Source organism: Bubalus kerabau, chromosome 2 (assembly GCF_029407905.1).
Source record: "Bubalus kerabau isolate K-KA32 ecotype Philippines breed swamp buffalo chromosome 2, PCC_UOA_SB_1v2, whole genome shotgun sequence".
Taxonomy (NCBI): Eukaryota; Metazoa; Chordata; class Mammalia; order Artiodactyla; family Bovidae; genus Bubalus; species Bubalus kerabau.
This window is the reverse complement of record NC_073625.1, coordinates 184,254,200-184,281,528: the sequence shown is the minus strand read 5'-3', so window position 1 is coordinate 184,281,528 and position 27,329 is coordinate 184,254,200.

Below are 27,329 nucleotides of genomic sequence, written 5' to 3'. Positions count from 1 at the left end.
GCTTCTTACAAACAAAACTTCCTGAATGAGTCATGTCAAGTAGCAAGACTTCCCACTGTGTGGACATGAGAACTCTGATGCTCTGCCATTGAACCAATGATAAAATTATGACAAGAGTGCTCCTCAAAGCCTCAGTCACAGGCTTCTGCCAATTAAGATTAGTCTATGGACATGTACAATAATTCACTGAATCACCATCAAGTACCTAAACTGTACCATGACTTGTGCAAGACAATAGGAATATAAGCATGACCCAGCTTTTCCACCCTCAGTAATACCATAAGAGAGACACATAAACAGTTACTAATAAATATAACAAACAGATACAGATTAAATAGCCTAAGTGTGATGTTTAAAGTGGCTTCCTTGGTGGCTCAGTTATAAAGAATCTGCCAGCCAATGCAGGAGACAAGAGATGCAGGTTCTCTTCCTGGATCAGTAGGATCCCCTGGAATAGGAAATGGCAAACCACTCTAGTAATATTGCCTGGAAAATTCCATGGACAGGGCAGCCTGGAAGGCTAGAGTTCCTGGGGTCACAAAGAACCAGACAATGACTAAGCATGTACCCAGCATAGTGCCTTTTAAAATGTCTTAATTCAGCTGTAAAAATTATTTGATCAGGCTGAGAAAGAGACTAAGAGGTGACTGTTTTCTTTCTTCCAAACACATACCTTGATGTTGTTCAGTCACTCAGTCATGTCTGACTCTTTGTGACCCCATGAACTACACTACGCCAGACTTCCCTGGCCTTCACCATCTCCCAGAGTTTGCTCAGACTGTCCATTGTGTCACAGATGCCATCCTCTGTTGTCCCCTTCTCCTCCTGCCTTCAATCTTTCCCAGTATCATGGACTGTTCTACTGAGTCGACTCTTTGCATTAGGTCGTCAAAATATTGGAGCTTCAGCTTCAGCATCAGTCCTCCTAATACATTTTCAGGACTGCTTTCCTGTAGGATTGACTGGTTTGATCTGTTGCAGTCCAAGGGACTCTCAAGAGTCTTCTCCAACACCACAGTTCAAAAGCATCAATTCTTTGGCATTCAGCCTTCTTTATAGTCCAACTCTCACATCCATACATGACTACTGGAAAAACCATAGCTTTGATATATGGACCTTCATCAGCAAACTGATGTCTCTGCTTTTTAATATGCTGTCTAGTTTAGTCATAGCTTTTCTTGCAAGGAGCAAGTGCCTTTTAATTTCATAGCTGCAGACACCATCCGCAGTGATTTTGGAGCCCAATAAACTAGACTCTGTCACTGTTTTCAATGTTTCCCCATCGATTTACCATGAAGTGATGGGACCAGATGTCATGATCTTAGCTTTTTGAATGTTGCGCTTTAAGCCAACTTTTTCACTCTCTGCTTTCACTTCATGAAGAGGCTTTTTAGTTCCTCTTCACTTTCTGCCATAAGGGTGGTGTTATCTGCATATCTGAGGTTATTGATATTTCTTCCAGCAATCTTGATTCCAGCTTGTGCTTCTTCCAGCCCACCGTTTCTCATGATGTACTCTGCATATAAGTTAAATAAGCAGGGTGACAATATACAGCCTTGACGTACTCCTTTCCTGATTTGGAACCAGTCGGTTGTTCCATGTCCAGTTCTAATTGTTGCTTCTTGACCTGCATATAGATTTCTCAAGAGGCAGGTAAGGTGGTCTGGTATTCCCATCTCTTGAAGAATTTTCCAGTTTGTTGTGATCTACACAGTCTCAGTTGGTAAAGAATCCCCATGCAATGCAGGAGACCCAGGTTTGATTCCTGGGCTGGGAAGATATGCTGGATAAGGGATAGGCTACCTGTTCCAGTATTCTTGGGCTTTCCTTGTGGCTCAGCTGGTGAAGAATCTGCCTGCAGTGTGGGAGACCTGGGTTTGATTCCTGGGTTGGGAAGATCTGCTGGAGAAGGGAAAGGCTACCCACTCCAGTATTCTGGCCAGGAAAATTCCATGGACTATAGAGTCCATGGGGTCACAAAGAATCAGACATGACTGAGAAACTTTTACTATTACCACTACACAGTCAAAGGCTTTAGAGTAGTCAATGAAGCAGAAGTATATGTTTTTCTGGAACTCTCTTGCTTTTTCCATGATCCAATGGATATTGACAATTTGATCTCTGGTTCCTCTGCCTTTTCTAAATCCAGTTTGAACATCTGGAAGTTCTCATACTGTTAAGCCTGGCTTGGAGAATTTTGAGCATTACTTTGCTAGCATGTGAGATGAGTGCAGTTGTGCAGTAGTTTGAACATTCTTTGGCATTGCCCTTCTCTGGGATTGGAAAGGACTTCCCGTGTAGCTCAGTTGGCAAAGAATCTGCCTGCAATGCTGGAAACCTGGGTTTGATTCCTGGGTTGGGAAGATCCCCTGGAGAAGGAAATGGCAACCCACTTCAGTAATTTTGCCTGGAGACTCCCTTGGACAGAGGAGACTGGCAGGCTACCATCCATAGGGTCACAAGAGTTGGACACAGACTGGAATGAAAACTCACCTTTTCCAGTCCTGTGGCCACTGCTGAGTTATCCATACTTGCTGGAATATTAAGTGCAGCACTTTCACAGCATCATCTTTTAGGATTTGGAATAGATCAGTTGGAATTCCATCCCCTCCACTAGCTTTGTTCCTAGTGATACTTTCTGAGGCCCACTTGATTTCAGACTTGAGGATGTCTGGCTCTAGGTGAGTGATCACACCATTGTGATTATCTGGGTCATGAAGATCTTTTTTATATAGTTCTTCTGTGTATTCTTGCCACGTCTTCTTAATATCTTCTGCTTCTGTTAGGTCCATACTGTTTCTATCTTTTATTGGGCCCATTTTTGCATGAAATATTCCCTTGGTATCTCTAATTTTTTTGGCGAGGTCTCTAGTCTTTCCCATTCTATTGTTTTCCTCTATTTCTTTGCATTGTTCACTTCAGTTCAGTTCAGTTGCTCAGTCGTGTCCGACTCTTTGTGACCCCATGACTGTAGCATGCCAAGCCTCCCTGTCCATCACCAACTCCCGGAGCTCACCCAAACCCATGTCCATTGAGTCGGTGATGCCATCCAACCATCTCATCCTCTGTCGTCCTCTAATCTTTCCCAGCATCAGGGTCTTTTCAAATGAGTCAGCTCTTTGCATCAGGTGGCCAAAGTATTGGAGTTTCAGCTTCAACATCAGTCCTTCCAATGAACACCCAGGACTGATCTCCTTTAGGATGGACTGGTTGGATCATCTTGTAGTCCAAGGGACTTTCAAGAGTCTTCTCCAACACCATAGTTCAAAAGCATCAATTCTTTGGCTATTGTTCACTTAGGAAGGTTTTCTTACCCCTCCTTGCTAATCTTTGGAACTCTGCATTCAGATGGTTATATCTTTCCTTTTCTCCTTTGCCTTTAGCTTCTCTTCTTTTCTCAGCTATTTGTAAGGCCTCCTGAGACAACCATTTTGCCTTTTTGCATTTCTTTTTCTTGGGGATGGTTTTGACCACCACCTCTTATACAATGTCACAGACCTCTGTTCATAGTTTTTGAGGCACTCTGTCTATCAGATCTAATCCCTTGAATCTATTTGTCATTTCTACTGTATAATCATAAGGGATTTGATTTACATCAAACCTTAATGGCTTGGGCTTCCCTGGTGACTCAAATGGAAAGAATCTGACTGCTATGCAGGAAACCCAGGTTCAATCCCTGGGTCAGGAAGATCCCCTGGAGCAGGGGAATGCAACCCACTCCAGTATTCTTGCCTGGAGAATTCCATGAACAGAGGAGCCTGGTGGTCTACAGTCCATAGGGTTCCAAAGAGTTGGACACAACCAGATAACTGACTTTCTTTCTTTAATGGCCTAGTGTTTCTCCCTACTTTCTTCAATTGAAGTGAATATTGCATAGGAACCTGGATGGTAGGTTCATGAATCAAGGTAAATTAGAAGTGGCCAAACAGGAGATGGTAAGAGTGAGCATCAACATTTTAATAATCAGTGTACTACAATGGATTGGAATTGATGAATTTAATTCAGATGATCATTATATCTACTACTGTGGGCAAGAATCCCTTAGAAGAAATGGAGTAGCCCTCATAGTAAACAAAAAAGTCTGAAATGCAGTACTTGGGTGCAATCTCAAAAATGACAGAATGATCTCTGTTTGTTTCCAAGGCAAACGATTCAATATCGTGGTAATGCAAGCCTATGTCCACAATGCTGAAGAAGCTGAAGTTGAACATGTCTATGAAGACCTACAAGATCTTCTGGAACTAACACCAAAAAAGGTTGTCCTTTTTATCATTGGGGACTGGGATGCAATAGCAGGAAATCGAGAGATACCTCTACTAAAAGGCAAGTTTGGCCTAGAAGTACAAAATGAAGCAGCTCAAAGGCTAACAGAGTTTTGCCAAGAGAATGCACTGGTCATAGCAAACACCCTTTGCCAACAACATAAGAGAAGACTCTACACATGGACATCACCAGATGGTCAATACTGAAGTCAGATTCATTATATTTTTTGCAGCCAAAGATGGAGAAGCTCTATACTGTCAGTAAAAACAATATTGAGAGCTGACTGTGGTTCAGATTGTGAACTCCTTATTGCAAAATTCAGACTTAAACCAATACCCAGTTGAAAGAAGATTGGAAGGTTGAAAAACTTCTTCCTCAGACTCCCAACCATCTCAGAAAACTGTCATCTCTCACTCAGCTTAAGGGCCATCTCTTCTAGGAGGGATCTCCTACCACCCTTCATAGTTCAGGTTAGATGATGCTACTACACATGATTTTTTATATCACTCTATGCATCAACAGAAGCTACAGTCTGCGGAATCACAGAGTCAGACTGGACTGAGCAACTAACACTTTCACTTACATTAACACTTACACTAACACTTCACATGCATTTCTTTAACATCGTTGTTTTTGCTTAGTCACTAAGTCTTGTCTGACCCTTTTGCAATCCCAAAGCCTGCTAGGCCACTCTGTCCATGGAATTTCCAGACAAGAATACTGGAGTGGATTGCCATTTCCTTCTCCCGTGGATCTTACTAATCCAGGCATAGAATCCACATGTCCTGCATTGGCAGGTGGATTCTTGACCACTGAGCCACCAGGGAAGTCACTTTAAACATCACTCTAAAGACTATTTAATCTGTATATGTTTAAAGTATTTACTAAGTATCTGTTTATGTGTCTCTCTTATATAGTGATATTCCTGCTTATCTTCCTATTATCTTGCATAAGCCATGGTACAAAATAGGTCCTTGATGGTAATTCAATGAATTATTGTGTACATTTCCATAGACCGATCTTACTTGGCAGAAGCCTATGACTGAAGCTTTTGAGGAGCACTCTTCTCATAATTATATTATTGGTTCAGTGGCAGAACATCTGAATTCTCATATCCACTCAGTGGGCAGTTTTGCTCAACAGGTGCACTTCAGGCAAGCCTTGACATGACTCATTCAGGGAATTTTGTTGTAAGAGGCATTGATGTGCTGTGTCTGAACACTGCAGTCTGTCTATCTTAGAACATCGCTGACACAAATACTGTCATTCTTACTGTAAGTAAAGTACTTAACCCACTTTCTATAGCTATCGACTGTTAAGTATTGACAAGGTGGTAGGAAACTGGCAATGTTTTGTTAATATGGCATTGATACTACTAACATCATAGCTTGAATTTCACACACGAAAAATAATTGCTTGGATGTTTTTATTTCTTCTACTTTTTAATCTAAAAACCTAGAAGAAAATAAGATAAAATTGTGCAAGATTTAATTCCATTGCACCTTGGAATTTAAATTGAACTTGTTATGCCCCACAGTCAATTAAAGGCACTTTTCTCTAAACTCTTCTGACATTTCCAAAGAGCTTAAGATGTATTTGCTCACTTTGTGGGGTTTTGAAAACTGACTTTGAAATTAAAAAAAAAATGTTATGATCACTACTGTGGATACATTTTTAACTTTTAGAGTTATCTCATGAGAGACTGGGCATAATTGATTTAGAAAAGACACAGACAGCTGGGTCAGGACTTGCTCCTGTGGTAAAAATAAACTTATTAAAGGTTTAAACTTTATGCAGTGTCTTTAAGACCAATGCATGAAGCGGAGCTACAATACTGAATGGGGCTATCATCATAATCTTATCCAAGGTCCTGAACTGAGTTCCGAATTCTCCCATGAGAGCCTTCAGGGGTGTATTCAGGCCCATCTCACTGCATCCTTACTACAAGCAAGAATGAGTCATAGAATTGTTACATATGATGAAAAGAGATCATTATTTTCTACCTGCTCTTGGGTTTTGTTTCATTTCTTTTTCTTTTCTAATAGTTTGCTGTTACTCCTCAGTCTCCAAATTGAGTTATGAAAAGAACTGGAATAATCTTCTTCCATGATCTCCTCTTTCTCCCATCTTTCAGCTCCGACAAATGATGCTCCAGCATTGACACAAGAGTCAAATATAATCACCATTTTCAGTGGTAGCCTAGATCCCCTCCCCCTAGTATGACCACTGGTGAAACATACCTGGAATGATAATTCAGTGGCCTGCAGGTCATCCTAGGGCCAGTTCCAGCAGCTAGATTTACTGCCTTCTCTATATTGTTGTAGAAAAAATGTAAAGTTTAGGACCGGAGTGGGCTTTGGTATCCTAGAGCCCTAGACATTAGGTCTTAGGCTCCAAATGGACTGTTCATTATATATGTGTGTATTTCATATGTCTCCTTCCAGAAGCCTTCCCTAACCTCCCCAGGGGTTTGTGCTCCCTCTGTAACCTTAAAGAGTGTTTTAGCTCACAACACCTAATAGTATAGCTCTGCTTACAGGTCTCTATCACTATCACATGGTTAGATGCTTGAAGACAGGGTCCATTTATCTTAAGGATCTATATCTTCTACTGATCCATATCAACTACCGAGTATATAGTAGTTGTTCTATGGTAGATAAGTGGTGGAAAGGCTTTGGGGTTGTAGCCTCACAATAAAATGACAGAAGAAATAGTTTTTCACAAATCCTGATACTTTTGTCACATTCAATAAATCCATTACTGGCATAAAGAAAAGGAAACAATATTTAGGATTTTGATCCTAAATGTACCAATATTTTAATTTTATGGACACTTATAATGTCAGGGTTAGAATGGAGCCAAGACATTACTTGTGTTAATATTTGAAGGGTAATAAAAAGAGGGCCTCTTTCAATTCTGCTGCAGCCCTTCCACCATGTGCTTCTCATTAGTGTTGCCCAAGAGTGGCATGGGAAGGTCTGGGTGAAGATAACACATAAAAGAAATACTGAGGTTACAATTGGAGAGGCTTTCAATGTTAGCTTAAGTGTGCGACCTTAATTCCAGGATAAAGCCCTGAACAAATGAGAGATATTATTGGATGAATGCTTGGGATAAGTGAAAGAATTGATCTATATTGTGTAACTACCTCTGGAAGTAACCAGAGAAGGCTGAAGACAAAGGTGGACAAGCCTAACTGGCAGCTACTTCATCTTTTATGAGAGAAGTGAAGAAGTCTCCATGAGAATGTGAGATTGAGAGCTACTATAGGAGTGAACTCACCATATTACTCCTGAAAGAAATCATCTAGAATGACTTCCAAGGGACTCATTCAAAATGCCAGCAGGGGCTTATATATCAAGTGGAGTCAGTATCCAGACCCTGCAGCACAGTCATGGACATATATTTCCTCAGTGGCACCTGTAGGCAGCCTCTATCATTTGTCCTGGGGACTGGGAGGAGTGACCTGCTTCTATCAGCAATGCCCACAGCAGGCCAATCAGTCATTATGCAGGTGGTGCCTGGAATTTTCTAAAAAGCTCATGCTACTTTTCTGACTGAAATGGGGTCAGGTTTATTTTTGTACTTAACTGTATTTTACAATAACTTCCTGTCCAATCACTCCAAACCATTTAGATCACTGTAGAAGAGATAAATCTATACACTACAGGCAAAACAGTTGCCTTGTGTCTTTAAAAAGGCATCAAACAATATGTGGAATCCACTCCAGATGTTCCATTAGATCAGTTCTCTGCCAGAGTTTTATGTCAACAGAGGAGAAACAAGGGGGACTCTGGGCCATGGCTTCTTACCAAACACAGGACTCGACCACTGGCTCACTCTTCAAAGAGAGAGCATCACTGTGTAAAAAGTTCTGGGATATAAAATGTAGTGTACTTCATGAGTTTCTCAGGCTTGGGAGGGCTGATAGGTACTTAGTAAATGCTCAGTGTCAGGACCTAGTCTGGGTACACTGACTAGTGACCCTGAGCTCATGCCATGCTAGGAGTCCAAAGAAACTAAGCCAGAAGCCAATAGGACTGGAGAAAAAGTGAAAGAGTCTCATTGCTAGAATCCTTAGAGGAGATGGCAAGAGTCAGATAGGCAGTCAAGACAGAATATTCAGTGTTATAGCCACCGAAAAAGATGCTGCTTTGCTCCTGATGATTTGCAGAGACTAGGTTATAATAACACAGAGCTACAGCAGAATAGGTCAGCACTCACAGTGAAAACCATCCCTGAATGAGTACTTCAAGTCTTGGCATCCTGTCCTTAGTCTGAAAACTTTGATGAACACAGGATTGGAATTAGAAGTTTCCAAGGTTGACTTCAAACATTTTCTACCTTATTATTCCAAATTGGTTTCCAGAGGAGTAGTGAAAGGTAAAATTAAAAAGTACTTTGAAATCAGACAAATGTGAATTCAAATGTGGCTCTGCTGTTAGCTTGCTGGGTGGCCTTGGAATTGGACAAGTTGCATAATCTCCTGGAGGTTTGGAAATGGGCATGACTTCACCCACATCTTGGCTGTCATGAAGATGATGATGATGCGGCACAATGCTTAGCACAGAGCCTGGCATGTGACAGGTGAAAGGAAACCAGAAGTCTCTCCCCATTCTTTACCCACTCAGCTCTATATAAATTTAGTCCCCCTTCCCCCTCAAAAAGCAAAACTATTGAGGAGGTTTTGCTGATAATTGCTTCTATAAAGTTTTTCAGTGACAGAAAAACTGAGTATGTGATTTGTTCTGGTCCTTAAAGGAAATATTTGGATAAGAACACTTTGAAGATATAGACATCTGGTAGTCTTTTCAAAATAAAGAATTTAAAATGTGAGGAAAGATATTTAAAAAATATTGTTAGGTACCTACTCTGTGCCAGGCACTGTTCTAGGCACTAGAGATATAAAGATGAACAATTGTCAGATCTCCTGATGCTTATAAACAAGTTTGGGAGAACATAACTCTGCTCAGAAATGTTTATTGCAACATTATTTATAATAATAAGAAACTAGACACAATATAAATACTTAACAACAGGGAAATGGCTAAGTAACTTCAGTTCAGTTCAGTCGCTCAGTCATGTCCAACTCTTTGCGACCCCATGAATTGCAGCACGCCAGGCCTCCCTGTCCATCACCAACTCCTGGAGTTCACTCAAACTCACGTTCATCGAGTTGGTGATGCCATCCAGCCATCTCATCCTCTGTCGTCCCCTTCTCCTCCTGCCCCCAATCCCTCCCAGCATCAGAGTCTTTTCCAATGAGTCCACTCTTCACATGAGCTGGCCAAAGTACTGGAGTTTCAGCTTTACCATCATTCCTTCCAAAGAAATCCCAGGGCTGATTTCCTTCAGAATGGACTGGTTGGATCTCCTTTCAGTCCAAGGGACTCTCAAGAGTCTTCTCCAACACCACAGTTCAAAAGCATCAGTTCTTCGGTGCTCAGCTTTCTTCACAGTCCAACTCTCACATCCATACATGACCACTGGAAAAACCATAGCCTTGACTAGACAGACCTTTGTAGGCAATGTAATATCTCTGCTTTTCAGTATGCTATCTAGGGTGGTCATAACTTTTCTTCCAAGGAGTAAGCGTCTTTTAATTTCATGGCTGCAATCACCATCTGCAGTGATTTTGGAGCCCCCAAAAATAAAGTCTGACACTGTTTCCACTGTTTCCCCATCTATTTCGCATGAAGTGATGGGACCAGATGCCATGATCTTCGTTTTCTGAATGTTGAGCTTTAAGCCAACTTTTTCACTCTCCTCTTTCACTTTCATCAAGAGGCTAAGTAAATTATGTGCTTCTAATTGCTGGAGCATTATGCAGTGATCACATGATGGTTGTAAAAAGAATGGACAACTATAAATAAGAACTATCTTCTTACTGAATAAGAAATTCAGGTCCTTATTAAGGTTTGACTCCATCCCTGAGCATCTGTAAGATAGACTTCTTGACACAACACACTTCAGCTCTTTTTCCTCACCTTGTTTTATCTTTTACAGTACCTAGAGTCAATCTCTGTCTTTCTGTATCTCTGTTTCTATTTCTCTGTTTCTGTCTCTCTCTCTCTCTCACACGCACCCATGCATGCGTGTGCATGCTCAGTCACTTCAGTCATGTCTGACTCTTTGCAACCCCACCAACTGTAGTCCATCAGGCTCTTCTATCTGTGGAATTCTCCAGGCAAGAATACTGGAGTGGGTTGCCATGCTCTCCTTCAGGGGATCTTGGAGCCATAGAAATTGAAGGGATTGAAACCACATCTCTTGTGTCTCCTGCATTGCCAAGTGGATTCTTTACCACTAGCACCACCTGGGGAGCCCCTCACACACACATACACACACAATATTAATTAATCTATCCCAACAAAGTTGAAGAGGAAATTTCCTCTGAGCACTGACAGTTTGAGATTCTTTGATTCAACCATCATGTACAAGTTCTGAGAGCTGTTACTATTTCTGCCTTCCCTACCCATTCACATTTTATCATCATCAGTATTTACACCTCTGTGGAAACCAGTTGCTGGCCCTAAGAAGAATCCACGTGATTTATCCAAATGCAGTTGGGGAAATGTTAATGTCAAGGAGTGGAAAAGTATTATCAAAACACAAATTGTAAATATCTACTGAATATGTGATTTGAAAATGCCTTTCAAACAGGGAGGTATATCTCTCCTGAGTATGACCACAGCCTTAAGAACCAATGGTCAGCACCTGGCTCTTTTTCATTCTTAGACTGCCCTCCTTAGCCTTATCCATAGAACTAGCACAAAGGTTTTTACTACTGGTCAATCAAGGCCAGGACTAAGTGATTGCAAAATGAATATATATATATATATATATATATATATATAGAAGACAATGGCAACCCACTCCAGTACTCTTGCCTGGAAAATCCCATGGGAGGAGGAGCCTGGTAGGCTGCAGTCCATGGGGTCGCTAAGAGTTGGGCACGACTGAGCGACTTCACTTTCACTTTTCACTTTCATGCATTGGAGAAGGAAATGGCAACCCACTCCAGTGTTCTTGCCTGGAGAATCCCAGAGACGGGGGAGCCTGGTGGGCTGCCATCTATGGGGTCGCACAGAGTCAGACATGACTGAAGCAACTTAGCATATATATATGTATGTATAACCATTCCCCATGTCCCACATCTTTACAATGTGACTTTTCAACTCATCTCTACATGTACAGTGTATTTCCCCACCTTCTTCTTCTGAGCTAGCCTTGTAACTTGCTTTAGCCAGTGGGATGTGACAGAACTATTGTTGACAATTCTAAGCCTAGCTGTAAGACACTTGCTGGCTTCTGCTCTTTCTCTTGGAGCTAAACCACTGCCATGTGACCGATCCTAGGCTATAGTGCATAAAAGTAGGAGATGTGGCCCAATCACTCCCATTATCTTTTCTATTAGCCAAGCCTTACTGTGGTTTAAGACAAACAGATGAGAAAGTTCATCTGAGACCAGAATGCTCAGCTAAGCACGGCACACACTGCTGCCCACATACTGAGTTAAATAAATGGTGGTTGTTTTAAGCCATTATATTTTGGATGGTTTATTACTTAAGGGAAACAGAAGCAAACTAGATTCCAAAATGAGCAGAATTCTGGGCACTTCCCAGATTCATCTACCATGAGTCCAGCCAGAATTCTAGTTTCCTATTTGTGAGTTTTCTTTCCTCATTCCTCATTCTCAATCGATAAATGAATCACACAGCAAAACCTAGAGAGATGCATTGTCTTATTTGCCTTGTGCCTTGGGGAGATATATTATTCTGGATACCTGATCTGAAGAATAATTTTACAGAGATGTATATGACAGGGAGAGCCCATGCTTTACAAGTATTTATGGCAAGATAAACAGGTGAACGGAAGAAGATTAGCATCTAGAGCTACAGTGAGACCACAAGCAGATGATTCCATCAACTTTGACACCTTTAGTTCAGGGTGTTTTTGTCCCTGGGCCAACGTGCTGTTCTAGTTTCTTGTAACTGTCTGGGGAGGAAAAAAAAAAAAAAAAAACCAACCCTGTTTGTAATAATATAGGGGAAAAACTCATCATTTATTATTATTCTCTCTTACAGTTCTGGGCTCAATTATGCGATTCTCAACTAGGATCTCTCATGAAGCTGCAGCCGAATTATGAGTGGCAATGAAGTCACCTTGAACATTCTTCACTCACCTGGCTGGTGGCTCATGCCAGCTGGACAATCTACAAGTGGGCTTTTTACATGGTTTGGGGTTCTTCACAGCAGGGTGACTGGGTACCAAGAATAAGTGTTCTGAGAGACAGCTAGGCAGAAGTTGCAACTTCTTTAATGCCTCAGGAGTCACAGAGTATCACTTCTACTGTGAAGTTGACACTATGATCTGTTGAACGGTACTCAGTCAAAAAGGCATGCCTAGGTGCAAGAAAAAGGGACAAAGATTCTACCTCTAATATTCATGGATCTGGAAAGGTCACATTTAAAGAAAAACATGTAGTGTGGGAGATGTTATTACAGCCTTCAATGGAAAATAAAACTTTCCAGATGTGAAGATAAATAACAGGAAATCAGGAAATTTCTGAGTCATTTTTCCTTGCCCTAAGCCAGATATTATATTAACAGGCAGTTAGAATCCTACTAATGATTTAGACATTAAATACTGTATGGCCAGATTCAGCCAGGTCTCGACTAGAACTTGAAACTTGCCTGATCTGAGTCTGCCTAAAAGCATCTTGAAAGTTAATGAGATCCTTTCTGTTGGCTGGGTACCATCTTTCCACACACAACTAAATGATATTTAATTTAAAAATATGAACTTTGCTGTAAAGTACTAACTTCAGAGCACAGTAATTTTACTGTTGTCAGCCTCTGCCTGGATTAAAAAAAAAAAAAAAAAAAAGCCAAACCATAGCCAACTTGGTCAACTAAATTAAATCCCAGGTGCAGGGAAAAGGTTCAACAACAACATCAAAAGACTCTTAGACACTTTATGAAGCCACAAACTACAGCAAAATTAGTGTTGCATTTTCTTGCTTTGATTTGTCATAGGTGGTCTACTCCAGTTTCCCTGCCTCTGAAAGATGTGGTGGGGGTAAGGGTGAGTGAATTGCTTGTAAGTCTTCCTGGATGTGTTTTCAAAAACTTAACATCTATCCAGGGGAATGGATGAAGAAGGAGTAAGTTTATAGTTTTCACAAAAATTCTTAAATAGAACAGGAGCTGAAAAGGTTCTGCTTACAACCAGAGATTTCCCAAGGTTAGGAGGAAGAGAGAAGAGCAGGAAAAAGGCATGCATAATAGGAGAGCAAGGGAACATGCATTCCTGGCAAGGCCATTAAAATTCAGAGAGATGTGGGAGAGCTTAGAGATCAGTAACTGGTGATATAAGCTGCCAGTGATTTAAGGTGTTAGAGAGAAGGGAGGCACACAAATCCATGAGGAGCAATGGTTATGGTGGGTATAGGTGAGGGGAGGTGCCATTTTGAACAAAAGTACCCTTGCCCGAACCAGACACAGAAACCTCATACAATCACAAGACCTCAAGGCCATGTCGCAAAGGACATCTCAGGGACCTTTCTGGGTCATATGGTCCATGTTTCTTGCCCAACTCTGACACCATATAGATGGAACGAGATGGGTTCAGGGAGTCACAGAAAAAATAGATGCTGACGCTTCCTATTAGCTTAGTGAGACTATGATCATAAATATTAAATTTTATTACAGAAAGTGAAGCAAGTTATATTTCTCACTCACCAGTTTGTAGACTAAACTTCATAACCACTGCATTGTTATTTGAGAAATAAATATTTTTGTAGTTACCATTTTCTTATTTTCAAGAAAATTAATTTTACATTAGTGGACAGAAAATTAGAGAAGGAGGAAATATCTTTCATCCCAGTTTAGTAGAAAGAATACCTGGAGACAGGTAGTTTTGGGTTCAAATCCTGATGATACTACTGACTGGGTATGTATTATGAACATTTCATTTATTCTCAATTTTGTAATCCACGATATGAAACAAAGCATACTTCTGTACAGGACTCTTCAACAGTTTAATTATGACAAATGTGCAAAGGTTGCTGTGAAGTAGCATCCAGATGTGTTAGTCTTCACCTCCTATAGGCAATCATGAAAGACTGGGCAATTTGAATATAATTAAGTTGAAGGCCAACAAAGGTCCATATAGTCAAAGCTATGGTTTTTCCAGTAGTCATGTACAGATGTGAGAGTTGGACTATAAGAAGGTTGGGGACCAAAGAAATTTATGCTTTTGAACTGTGGTGTTGGAGAAGACTCTTGAGAGTCCCTTGGACAGCAAGAAGATCAAACCAATCAATCCTAAAGGAAATCAACCTTGAATATTCATTGAAATGACTGATGCTGAAGCTGAAGCTGAAGCTCCAATACTTTGGCTACCTGATGCAAAGAGCTAATTCATTGGAAAAGACCGTGATGCTGGGAAAGATTGAGGGCAAGAGGAGAAGGGGGTGACAGAGGATAAGATTGTTGGATGGTATCACCAACTCAATGGAAGAGTTTGAGCAAACTCCAAGAGATAGTGAAGGACAGGGAAGCCTGGTGTGATGCAGTCCATGGGGTCCCAAGGAGCTGGATGTGGCTTAGCAACTGAACAACAACAACTTGAAGGAAAAATCATGGGAAAAAAATTCCATTCTTATTTACTGATGTATCATAAAATGTGATGGAATTAGAAATCACTTTCCTTGTCTGCTCTAGTCCGTCCACCCCTTCCTTCAGATATGTGGCCAAAAAAGTTGGAAAATAATTCTGTGATAACCAATATCCAAGAGAGTTTCCAGTGATTTCCATTTCCTATGTAGCTCCCTCCCACACTAAATGGGGCCAGCCTGCACAATCAATAGATGTGTGGTTTCTGAGGCCAGGTCAGTGTTCATCTTGCTCCCTCTTGAGTCACTTGCTGTAGTGGAAACAACCTAATAAACATAAGGGCAACCAGATATTCCCATGGGAAAGTCCCTGTGGTGAGAAATAAAAGGATCAACACAAGAAGAGGATATTACACTTGTCAAAATATATACACCTAATATGGGATCGTGAAGAGTCGGATATGACTGAGCACTTGAACTGAACTGATCCTGAGCTTAAAATAAAGATACTGTACTACTACACTCTGTACAAGTACTGTACAGTAAAGTACACAAAAGCATAACCACTTGTAAAGTATGCTGGTATGTGACAAGGTGCACCAGACACATGAACTAACTTTATTGCACATGCAAACACATGTTCACATCTTTGAAAGTTCTCCATTTGAAGGTTTGTATATAGAACTTACTGTAAAATCTTGAAAATATCAATTAAGTCTAGCTGTTCTATTGTTTCATTTAGGATTTCTGTTGCCTTACTGATTTTCTGTCTCAAAGATTTGTTCATTAATGTGAGTGAGGAGTTAAAATCTCCTACTATTATTGTATTCTTGTCAATTTCTCCCTTTAATTACTAACAAATACTAATCTGTTTTGTTTGTATTTGTTTTATGTATCTGATTAAATATGCACTCTCCATTCATCCACACAGCTTCAGTAAATACCTAGGAACTGTGTGGTGATAAAACTTGGATGAGATTGACAATATGTGCACCAGGGTTAATGAGAAACTAGTGGAACCTGTGCAAACAAGTAACCAAATACGGACAAACACACATAAGCCACAATGTTCACGTATAAGAGTGTGGACAAATCATAATTATATGATATATTATTGCAGGAATTGCAAATTTAATATAAAGAAGGAGCAAATAACTTCAAAGTCAAATTGGCCTTAGGAACAAACTATGAACAAACCTAGTGGAGGTGATGGAATTCCAGTTGAGCTATTTCAAATGCTAAAAGATGATGCAGTTAAAGTGCTTCCCTCAATATGCTAGCAAATTTGGCAAACTGAGCAGAGGCCACAGGACTGGAACAGGTCAGTTTTCATTCCACTTCTAAAGTAAGGCAATCCCAAAGAATGTTCAAACAACCGCATAATTGTACTAATCTCACACACTAGCAAAATAATGCTCAAAATTCTCCAAGCCAGGCTTCAACAGTACATGAACCATGAACTTCCAGATGTTCAAGCTGGATTTAGAAAAGGCAGAGGAACCAGAGATCAAATTGCCAACATCCATTTGATCATCAAAAAAGCAAGAGAGTTCCAGAAAAACATCTACTTCTGCTTTGTTGGCTATGCCAAATTCTTTGACTGTATAGATCACAAAAAATTGTGGAAAATACTTCAAGAGGTGGGAATACCAGGCCATCTTACCTGCCTCCTGAGAAATCTGTAACAGGTCAAGAAGTAACAGTTAGAAGTGGAATCTAATATGCTGTCTAGATTGGTCATAACTTTTCTTCCAAGGAGCAAGCGTCTTTTAACTTCATGGCTGCAGTCACCATCTGAACTGAACTAAGTTCAAATTTTGGAGCCCCCCCAAAATAAAGTCTGTCACTGATTCCACTGTTTCCCCATAGATTTTCCATGAAGTGATGGGACCGGATGCCATGATCTTTGTTTTAGAAAATATTGAGTTTTAAGCCGACAAAGGTCCATCTAGTCAAAGCTACGATTTTTCCAGTAGTCATGTATGGATGTGAGAGTTGGATTATAAAGAAAGCTGAGTGCCGAAGAATTGATGCTTTTGAACTGTGGTGTTGGAGAAGACTCTTGACAGTCCCTTGGACTGCAAGGAGATCCAACCAGTCCATCTTAAAGGAAATCAGTCCTGAATATTCATTGGAAGGACTCATACTGAGGCTGAAACTCCAATACTTTTGCCACCTGGTGTGAAGAACTGACTCATTTGAAAAGACCCTGATGCTAGGAAAGATTAAAGGTGGTAGGATATGGGGATGACAGAGGATGAGATGGCTGGCTGGCATCATCGACTCAGTGGACATGAGTTTGAGTGAACTCTGGGAGTTGGTGTTGGACAGGGAGGCCTGGCAAGCTATAGTCCATGGGGTCGCAAAGAGTCAGACACAACTGAGCGACTGAACTGAACTGAACTAAGTTCAAATAGATTAAAAGACAAACAGTGCTTCCTCATTCATTGAATATCTTTGATTTATTTAAATAAGCAGATTACATCCCTTCATGGGGATACATGAGGGAAAAAAATTGAAAATGAGTCAAAAGAAGAGGAGAATAAGGGGAAGGAGGAAAAGAAAGAAGTAGAAGAGACATAAAAGTATAAAGATGTTGATCTTGGAAATAACCTAAATATGACAGATTGGAACTGGGGCCTCGAGAGAGAACTGATGGGAAGACAGTTAGGTCACTGGCTTCACATTCAGGAGGACAGCTGTCTGGTACCAACTGGAGTTTCTGCTGTGCATTCAAAGCTCTCTCATGAGATTCTACCCCTCCGTGGTTCTCTTCTGCCTCAACCTTGTCTCTAATTCTTTCTCTGAGAATGTTATTCAAATTAGCATTTATATAAAAGTGCTTAATTTTATAAGTGTCCCAGAGGAAAGGCATCATGTAGACTTTCTCAAATTAACAGTTAGTATAGTGAACCAAAAGGAACATGGCCCCAAATGAAGAAGGCATCAATACTGATAAACAACTGATGTCATGCTAGACACCATGTTAGGAGTTTAGCTATATGGTTAGGTACCATGTTAGGAGTTTAGCTATTAAATGCATCATCTCATTTAACCCCCTCATCTTTATGTGGTAGTTTATAACTATCTTGATCAGGAAACTGAATCTTGCCAAAGGTCACATGGGTAACAGTCAGCAAAGGGAGAAACATGGCTTTTCAGAAAGGCAGAAGGATACTGCTTGATATTCCAGTATAAGAGAGTGAACTGTCCATGTTCAAGGGCATGGAAATCAACAGTCCTTGCTAGAAATCCCAGTTTGCCCCCTGCTTGAGTGTCTTTGGGTATAAAAAATAAATTAGGGAATTTTATTCCTATACCCTAACTGATGCTCAAATCATTGTGGACTATAATTAGAATTCAGTGTTTGTACTTCCCAAGAGGAAATAGTCAGTCTGAAAGGGAATCAGTCCTGAATATCCATTGGAAGGACTGATGCTTAAGCTGAAGCTCCAATACTTTGGCCAGCTGATGTGAAGAACTGACTCATTAGATAACACCTGGATGCTGGGAAAGATTGAAGGCAGGAGGAGAAGGGGATGACAGAGGATGAGATGTCTGGATAGCATCACTGACTCGATGGACATGAGTTTGAGAAAGCTCTGGGAGTTGGTGATGGACAAGGAAGCCTGGCATGCTGCAGTCCACGGTGTCTCAAAGAGTTGGACATGACTGAGAGAGTGGACTGAACTAAAGAGGAAATAAAGACGATGGAAATTAAGTTGGCCATATTGGGAGGGAAAAGCCAACAAAGTCTGAACCACAATTCTGTTAAAAAAATCAATAAAGTTAGGGACAGAAAGATGAAAGTAAAGCACACATATTTAGTACAGTATGATGGAAAGCAAGTTGCAGGTCAAGTCAAGGTAGCAATCAGGGTTTAGGCACAAAAACAAAGGTATTGGAGGCTGCTATTTTATCAGTTAGCCCAAAACCCACTTCACCCTTACTCAAGTAAAACTGAATCTGAGTTTCTCTGAGTTCTGCCTTAGATCAACAGCCTTGGCAATAAATATTGAACTCACATGGAAATGTTAGGTACCCAGGAGAGTGCTCAACCTTTGGTTTGTTCCATTCCACAAATGTACACTGAGCACTAACTGTATCCCAAGCACTGCTGACAGCACTATTGCCTACAGGACAGTGAGTTGCAGCCCAGAAGCTAGAGGCCAAGAAAGCAGACTGGTAGACTAAACATTTCAAGATCTACAGAATAGATAGTGCTTCAGAACAGGCACAGTACTGCTGGGGGAGTCAAGACTACTGGACCCCTTCACAAACGGAGCAATTTGAGTTGATCTCAAAATATACATAGGAACTTGTCAGAGGAAAAACAAAGAAAAAATAAATATCTTATTCAGTAAGACTATCTGGGAATATACGCCAAGAAAAAAGATTTTAAATAAATGTATGAAGATATTGGGGCTTCCCTGGTGACTCAGAGGGTAAAGAATTCACCTGCCATGTGGGAGACCTGGGTTTGATCCCTGGGTTGAGAAGACTTCCTGGAGAAGGGAATGGCTACCCACTCCAGTATTCTTGCCTGGAGAATCCCAATGGACAGAGGAACCTGGAGGGCTACAGTCCATGGGTTTGCAAAGAGTCAGACATGACTAAGCAACTAATAATAGCACATGAAGATATTGAAAGCAGATTTACTCTGAAATTCAAACATGGAAACAATCAACATGTTCAACCATTGAAGAATAATTTCACATTATTTAACCCAATGGAATTTCAGTCTAACAGTAGTTATTCCAATGAAAATGGGAGAAAATCTGTAGAAACAGAGAAAAGAATTCATAAAAAGACAGGTAAAATAAAAATAACAAATAATCCACGTGTAACATAATTCAAGCATGTAAAATGTTTCTGTGTTGACAATGATGAAAAAGAAAACTGAAATGAGAATAACTGTTGTAACAGCACAGCAGATACAATGAGAATATTAAAAGTCAATTCATATTAATTTATACATATGTGTGCATAATATAGGCATCTATGCATACACACAAGTATGTACAGATTTAAATTATGGTTGACCAAAATGATAGCAAATTAATCAGAATCCTTTAAAAGTGTTTAGTCAGTTATCTAAAATATTCCATTTAATCTAAGTCTGAAAGAAACACATTAACCTATTTTTCTCCCAGGGAAACAAGAAGTTCACAGTTTCCATTCTTAAATCAAGAAGTTCCGTTGTTAAACAGAAATATCAAACAGCTGCCAACTGAAGTGGGAGTGATTCCCATGCTATGAAGCTGCAGGTTTGGGGAAGAAAAGTTCCAGAAAACTTACTTATTCCTGCTGCTGTCACAGTATCTGGATCTGAGACGTGATGTGTTTAATTACACCCAAGATGGCTTTGCAATAAGATATGGAGGATTACTAAGTTTTTTGTATCTTGAGTCTTTGACAAGATGTTCCATTTGTGTCATCTCTTCGGACCTGATTTCTCTATGACTGATAAATGGCAAGGGTCTAAGAGAAGTCTTCAACTAGATATTAACTGTATCCAATAGAGATTTGATATATCCACAAACAAAGCTGCACTATAACAGGTTTCTGGGCATGACACAGACCTCTCTATATATGGAGCAACTCAGGGCATCTATTAGAGTTGTATTAGTCAGCAGAGGTTAGGTTATTCTACAGTGACAAATAGCCCTCCCACCTCAGAGGCTTAAAGCAATAAAAGTATACTCTTTGTTCTTGTTGAATGGATAGCATAGCTTGGCAGGGTAGGGTTGGGTGTCTCAACTCACTTCAGTAACTCAAGAAATCAGGCTATCAAAGCAGCCACTGTCTTCTTTATTAAAGTATAGTTGATTTACTGGAGAAGGCAATGGCACCCCACTCCAGTACTCTTGCCTGCAAAGTCCCATGGACGGAGGAGCCTGGTAGGCTACAGTCCATGGGGTCGCTAAGAATCGGTCACAACTGAGTGAATTCACTTTCACTTTTCACTTTCATGCATCGGAGAAGGAAATGGCAATCCACTCCAGTGTTCTTGCCTGGAGAATCCCAGGGACAGGGGAGCCTAGTGGGCTGCCGTCTATGCGGTTGCACAGAGTCGGACACGACTGTAGCGACTTAGCAGCAGCAGCAGCAGTTGATTTACAATGTTGTATTAATTTCTGCTTTACAGCAAAATTATTCATCTATGCACATAAATATATTCTCTTTCATATCCTTTACCATCATGGTTTATCACAGGTTATTGAATACACTTCCCTGTGATATACAGTAGGACCTGTTATTTATCCATTCTACATGCAATGGTTTGCATTGAGCAATCACTATCTTGAACATTGGCACTTTTCCTGAGAGAAGACAGTACTCAAGGGTCTTGCTGGTCTAGAAGTGTTTCATTACTCATAATTCAGTTCCCAAAATTGGTCACAAGTTTCTACCAATAACAAGGGCCCAGGAAGTAAAATCCTACTGTGTGTTCAGAAGGCAAAGAACTGGATAAATATTGTTAATGACTGCCATAAAAGTCTTCTTTTCTCCACTGTTTACTATTATTATTTAGAGAAGGATTTATCACTTGCAGCAAGTAAGGAGAGCACTTGCTTCCCCAAAGCAGTGTCTCCACTGTTTATTTTTAACAGAGTCAGGATTCACTGAGATGTGCCTTCAAACACCATCTCTGAGACAGTCTGCAGGGTCACAGGGCAGCAACAATCAGGAGGAGGTCTCAAAAAGTGCAAAACAATTTTAAGAGACTGGTGGGTCTGGTGGATAAAGGAAGATTAGAAGAATTAAATATGTATAGTTTGGCTGAGCTTACTCAGTGGGGAGCAACAGTGGGTGGTGGAGGTGGATGGGTAGCAATCTAAAAATATCCACCAGATGTAAAGGACCAGAGGGAGAATTATTGAGCATGAATATCAGAAAGTATCACTAGGCATCCTAGAGAGATATATAAGGAAATAGGCTCTGGGATCATGAAATTGGACAATGCTAATGATATAAATAAAGTGAAAAAGAGAGAAGCACTTTGAATACTTTTTCCTTGCGAAGACAGGAAAAAAATAAAAAATCCAGTGGATAAGAACTGAAGAGGGTTGGAACCATCCAGGATGAAAATGGAGGGCCCTAAATTCATGTAAGAAGTTCCTGACTGCTAGTCAGATTTCAACTTGAGGGGGTGGGAAGGAAGCTTCTACCATCCTCTTGATAACACTTCTGAGAGTTAAGAGCAACTGAGGCTTCTAAAGAAAACTTATACAGAGATTTACTAAAATTGATTATTTTTCTTTTTAAAAAATCAATTAATTTATTCTAATTGAAGGATAATTACTTTACAATATTGTGGTGGGTTTTGCCATACATCCACTGCTGGGCATACACACTGAGGAAGCCAGAATTGAAAGAGACACATGTACCCCAATGTTCACTGCAGCACTGTTTACAAATAGCTAGTGCATGGAAGTAACCTAGTTGTCCATCGACAGATGAATGGATAAGATTGATTTTTAATGAGATTAAGGGTAAGTGATTACACTACATATGGGCTCCCCAGATGCTGATCATTTGCTTACTCTTTATTATTATCTGCATAGCTCTTAACTTTTTTTCAAAGTGCTATTATAGCTGTTATTTATTTAGAACTTCATAAGAACACTGCACATTAAGATACTGTTACTTCAATTTTGGTGCACTTTATAAAGAACCCTCCCTCTACTCCACTATGGGAAGATTCCAGAACCTGCCTATATACCATGGGTCCCAGGCAGTGCTAGGGGTAAAGAACCTGCCTGCCGATGCAAGAGACATAAGAGACACAGGTTCAATCCCTGGGTTGGGAAGGTCCCTGGAGGAGGGCATGGCAACCTACTACAGTATTCTTGCCTGGAGAATCCCCATGGACAGAGGAACCTGGAGCACTACAGTCCATAGGGTCGCAAAGAGTCGGACACAACTGAAGTGACTTAGCATGCACATTCACCTCAAACTCTGGGATCTAATACCAGATGATCTGAGGTCGAGCTGATAATAGACATAAAGTACACAATGTACTGTGCTTGAATCAGTCTGAAACCATTCCCCAACCCCTGTCAAGGAAAAATTGTCTTCCACAAAAATGGTCCCTGGTGCCAAAAAGGCTGGGGCCACTGCTATATTTAATACTTGCAGAATGTTTGGGAAAAAGTCCTAGTATCTACATTAATTAGAGTTACCTAAGATGTCTATTTCAAATCCTGAGAGATGATTCTGTGAAAGTGTTGCACTCAATATGCCAGCAAATTTGGAAAACTCAGCAGTGGCCACAGGACTGGAAAAGGTCAGTTTTCATTCCATTCCCAAAGAAAGGCAATGCCAAAGAATGCTCAAACTACCGCACAATTGCACTCATCTCACATGCTAGTAAAGTAATGCTCAAAATTCTCCAAGCCAGGCTTCAGCAATATGTGAACCATGAACTTCCAGATGTTCAAGCTGGTTTTAGAAAAGGCAGAGGAACCAGAGATCAAACTGCCAACATCCACTGGATCATTGAAAAAGCAAGAGAGTTACAGAAAAACATCTATTTCTGCTTTATTGACTATGCCAAAGCCTTTGACTGTGTGGATCACAATAAACTGTGGAAAATTCTGAAAGAGATGGGAATACCAGAACACCTGACCTGTCTCTTGAGAAACCTATATGCAGGTCAGAAAACAACAGTTAGAACTGGACATGGAAAAACAGACTGGTTCCAAATCAGGAAAGGAGTACATCAAGGCTGTATATTGTCACCCTGCTTACCTAACTTATATGCAGAGTACATCATGAGAAACACTGGGCTGGAAGAAGCACAAGCTGGAATCAAGATTGCCGGGAGAAATATCAATAACCTCAGACTTGCAGATGACACCACCCTTATTGCAGAAACTGAAGAAGGACTAAAGAGCCTCTTGATTATAGTGAAAGTGGAGAGTGAAAAAGTTGGCTTAAAGCTCAACATTCAGAAAACGAAGATCATGGCATCCGGTTCCATCAATTCATGGCAAATAGATGGGAAAACAGTGGAAACAGTAGCTGACTTTATTTTTCTGAGCTCCAAATTCACTGCAGATGGTGACTGCAGCCATGAAATTAGAAGATGCTTGCTCCTTGGAAGGAAAGTTATGACTAGGCTAGACAGCATATTAAAAAGCAGAGACATTACTTTGTAAACAAAGGTCTGTCTAGTCAAGGCTATGGTTTTTCCAGTGGTCATGTATGGATGTGAGAGTTGGACTATAAAGAAAGCTGAGCACTGAAGAATTGATGCTTTTGAACTATGGTGTTGGAGAAGAATCTTGAGAGTCCCTTGGACTGCAAGGAGATCCAACCAGTCCATCCTAAAGGAGATCAGTCCTGAGTGTTCATTGGAAGGACTGATGTTGAAGCTGAAACTCCAATACTTTGGGCACCTGATGCGAAAAACTGACTTATTTGAAAAGACCCTGATGCTGGGAAAGATTGAGAGCCGGAGGAGAAGGGGATGACAGAGGATGAGATGGTTGGATGGCATCATCGACTCAATGGACATGGGTTTGGATGGACTCCGGGAGTTGGTGATGGACAGGGAGGCCTGGCATGCTGCAGTTCATGGGGTCGGAAAGAATCAAACACAACTGAGCGACTGAATTGAATTGAACTGAAGACGTTTCTATGAGCTTACCTCTGTGGCTCAGAGGGTAAAGAACCTGCCTGCAATGCAGGATGCCTGAGTTTGATACCTGGGTTGGGAAGACCCTCTGGAGAAGGAAATGGCAACCCATTCCAGTATTCTTGCCTGGAGAATTGCATGGACAGAGGAGCCTGGTGGACTATAGTCCATGTAGTCGCAAAGAGTCTAACACAACTGAGCGACTAACAGTGACTGACTAAGATACTTTTGTAAGCATTTAAATTCTTTTTCTAGTCTAGAACCAAAGGTTTTAATATGTCCAGGACTAATATTAATACTCAGGTACTGACAGTTTTTTTCAAACCTTCCATGTTGTCATGGCAGCTGTTTCAGAGATGGTAGATTTTAGACTTATATCTTTCTTTTACTTCCTTGCATCCTCACATCAAAGATTTGTATGACTCATTTTGAAAAGTTGAAAACTGAAATTGGGCTGAGGGGGGAGAGTGGTCATCTTTAGATACCTGAGTGTGTACATCTAGGAGTTTGCTAGCTGTTCTCCTGTTGGTTGTTTCCTGTATTAAAACAAGAAAAGTTCAATCATTTACCTTTTCCCAGCTTGTTTTTCAACCAAAAAAGATAAGAGGTTTTGTTTGTTTCTGTTTTTGTTTATCCAAGAGAAAACTATATGTTTTCAGAGTGAAGAGTTCTAATCCATACCATCTTTATAGGAACGCAACAGGGATCAATTCACTTTAGAAAATAAACTAAACTGACCTGAAAATTTCTAATCTTTGGGTTTCTGAGAGTCACTCTGCAAATAAAAGAAGAGTCAGCAGGGACAATCCAGATCTATAAACACCAAATATTTGCTCTTATCATTTCAAGCCAGAGGGAGTGATTCACATGATATTCATTTGTACTGACTTCTTTGTCCACACTATTTCTGAGGAAGAAACTTACCTTCCTAAATGCCAACTACTACCTCTATCGTATAATATCAGCCCACCTCACACCCAACCCATGTGCTGAAAGGAACAGTTACATCTTCTTTTTAAAAACTTCACTAAAGTAGCTGGATGAGTTTTGACAAATGTGTACACCTGTGTGTTGCTGCTGCTGCTGCTGCTAAGTCGATTCAGTCGTGTCCGACTCTGTGCGACCCTATAGACAGCAGCCCACCAGGCTCCCCTGTCCCTGGGATTCTCCAGGCAAGAACACTGGAGTGGGTTGCCATTTCCTTCTCCAATGCATGAAAGTGAAAAGTGAAAGCGAAGTGGTTCAGTCGTGTCCGACTCTTAGTGACCCCCTGGACTGCAGCCTACCAGGCTCCTCTGTCCATGGGATTTTCCAGGCAAGAGTACTGGAGTGGGTTGCCATTGCCTTCTCCTGTACACCTGTGTAGCTACCACCAAAATCAAGACACACAAAAGCCTGAACTTTTCTTGAGGAGAAATTATTTCTGCTGTTTCTGAAGACTTAGATTTGCCATCTATGGTGGGGGGGGGGGATGAATTTTCAAACCAAATCAATAACGTTGAGAGAGGGAGAGAGAATGAGGAGTGTTTTCTACTAGAATTGCAGTTTACTGCATAGGAACAGAAGGTTATAAGCCTTATGGAAAAAAGAAAAAGGAAAGAGGGTAACAGGATCAGGAATGGTGGAGTGGGGATGGCCTTAATTTGCAGTTTGTAATTTAAAGGAGTAAATCAGGCAAGCCTTCACTGAGAAGGTATGCCTTGAAGGAGGGGGGGAGAGTTAACCCAGGCAAAAGAGTTCCAGGCAAAGGGGGCAGCTATGGCAACAATCCAGCACTGATGCTGGAACATACCTCACACAGTCAGGGAACACCAAGGAGACCATGGCTGGAACATGAGAAGTGAGGAGTGAATAGGAGGATTGCAGACCAGAGAGCTCATGGTGGAATCAAACCACGCTGGCTGCAGATGGCCACTGGAGGACTCTGGTTATTACTGTTATTTTACCCTGTGGTATGGTCGTGTGGTTAGGCCAGCAGGGGTCAGCAGAGTCATCAGCTAAGGGGAAGGTGGCAGGTATGTGTTGGTCCTGGTCCAAGGATGGATCAGATATATTCCTTTCTGACCTTTGCTGCTCCATCCTGAATCAAAAGGATAGAGCAGCAAGGGATACAAGCTTCAAAGGGGCAGGCCAGAAAGACAGAAGTTCTAGGAAAGAAGCCAGGAAGCCCAGGAGGTGGGAAACTATGACGATGCCCATGGCAGGCATTAAATAGAGAAGTATTTCCTTGAACCATTAACAAAGGAAGGTGGAAAAGTCCTTTCCTTACCCTTTCAAAGAAGAAGCAATTTACCATCTCCCCTAAATGAAGTGTATAAATAAAAGGAATACCACCTACCCACATCTGAAAGGTTGCCAACTCCTGTTTTGTAAGAATCCCTAGATCTTTTCAGCAAGAGGTTGCCTTCTAATCTTAAAAAACTCAGTGCTGTGTTGCACAATCTCAACCACTTAGGTCCCCCAAGCCTTTGAGTCACAATCATGTTTCAAGTGAACACCATGAGTTCGATTAAAAAAAAAACTAGTCACCTGATGGGCCATTTGAAAGAGAAAATTTCTCAACAGCTTACTGTCAAGAAAGTGGTCTCTTCAGCAAAATACAAAATTGCTTTATTAGCTGAGCAGATAGAAACACCACAGAATTTATGTTCTTTCCTCCACATGTCTGGGTAACTCCCATTAGTAGGTAGGAGTTGCAACAGCCCACATAAGGGAAAAACAGGATCTTTACAAGGGAAGGCAACACATGGCAGAGATACCCAGGGGCATCCTCTTGGTCACAGTCTGCTTGCCCATGCCTCTGTT